The sequence below is a fragment of the Hemibagrus wyckioides genome, linkage group LG07 (assembly GCF_019097595.1).
Source record: "Hemibagrus wyckioides isolate EC202008001 linkage group LG07, SWU_Hwy_1.0, whole genome shotgun sequence".
Taxonomy (NCBI): Eukaryota; Metazoa; Chordata; class Actinopteri; order Siluriformes; family Bagridae; genus Hemibagrus; species Hemibagrus wyckioides.
Window position 1 is genome coordinate 522,714 of NC_080716.1, and position 1,827 is coordinate 524,540.

The 1,827-nt window shown below is 36.0% G+C and overlaps 1 pseudogene; it reads right to left on the minus strand.

The window, feature by feature from the left end:
* Nucleotides 1-361: 361 nt before the first annotated feature.
* On the minus strand, nt 362-863 carry LOC131355811 (T cell receptor alpha variable 12-3-like; annotated as a pseudogene).
* Nucleotides 864-1,827: the final 964 nt, after the last annotated feature.

Below are 1,827 nucleotides of genomic sequence, written 5' to 3' on the forward strand. Positions count from 1 at the left end.
TGCACCTCCTGGTTCACTCCTGAGCTTCAGAAAATGAAAGTGATTGAGTGACCCCTTGAGAGTCTATATATATGAAAACCAGCCTAGCTGAACGCTCTAGGTTACTGTCTGTGCAATGGCTTTCTGTATCCTCTGATAGAACTTATAGATCTCTGACCAGGAAAAAAATAATAATAATATTAGTCTCCTAATAATCCAACATTTGTCAAAACAAATTTATGAATTTTGTAAGGAATTGAAAAAGAGACAGAATTTCTAATGCCACGTAAATTCAAAATCATCAGTAGAACTACTTTCAATATAACAAAACTGTGTGAAGGTTTTTGTACAGTACAGCTGGATTTCCTGTCACTGTGGGCCTCAGAGCACAGTAGTATAGTGCAGAGTCTGATACAGCAGCAGAGGAGATGATCAGATCCACTTGGTTTTTATTTTTATCAATTTCAGCAGACAGACGTGGTGGAATGGATTCACTTTATCTCCATTTGGAGTGATGTAAAGAAGGAACTCAGACTTAGATTTTGGATATTGTCTGTACCATTGCAGGTTGGTGTTTGCTGCAACAACTGTTTCATATTTGCAGGACAGAGTAACATTATCACCTTCATCTACAACTTCATGAGTGAAAAGCGGCTTTATGGAATCTCCCATGGAGTCACCTGTCATAGAGAAGACATCATAATGTTTTTAAACTTTACACAATCAAGTCAGAATTACATAAATCACACCTACAGTCTGATGCTTCATAACACCACAAAAAGTAATTATTTAGTAATTCAACAATGAATATTTCTGCAATAACAAAATGTCAGTGTTAACTCACCTAGTGAAAGCCAAAGACACATGAATATAACAATGAACATGATGAATAGTTTTAGCTGAATGAAAATATTCTTTTTCTTTTGCTCTATGTGATCATCATGATGGTTCATGAAGCTCCACCCCACAGCATCACATGACAGTGTCAGCTACCAATGTTACTGATTCAGCCTCGGAAGGAGGAACCGGGTCCTAAGCCAACACAGTAAACAAATACTACGACAGCATAGAATTTTTAACTAATGAAAAAACATTCCAATCTTATTCTATAAAACATTAATTAATAATTAAATTACTATATATTGTGTTTGTAAATTTAAAATATATACTGTGTTACATTGGGGCATTGTTTGTGTGCTTATTTGTTTGTTTGTTGTGATAAACCTGTTGTTATAAATAGAGACAGTTTGGAGGGTATTTCACTGAGGTGATGAACAAACCAGTTTTCCTCTTTTTCTTTCCCCTTTTGTCATTTGACTCCTATTAGATTTGAACATAATTAATATAGCCATCTGCTTAATAAAAGCCAGGATGTAAAAAAGTAGTTTATCAATCAACATCAACATCTCTGGGGTATGTGAGCAGGGAACTCTAGTCCTTTGCTCCACAATAAGCTAAACTGACTACGCCCATCTTGTGGAGAAAGGAGAATGACTACAAAGGTTTTGTTTGTTTGTTTGTTTTCTCTACTTATTTACCACTTTGCCCCAATTTGTACTTGATAAATTCTGCCAGATGGCCAAAATAGTCTGTAAATAGTAAATAGTCTGTTAGGAGGAAGGGAGGGAACATGTACAAAGTGGGTGATTTCTTAAATTCATTTTTTCTGGTAAGGCTCAGCTGAAGTAAGAGAAACTTGCACAGGATGCTGAATGTGGATGTGAATTTCGTGAATGTAGTGATGATAGAAAAGGCGAGGTTTAGTCTCCTGTCTCTTGAAAACTGACAAACTGATGGGATTTTATGGTGCAGAGAAGCTCCTCTGTGATGTACTGAGGTCAAAATTCA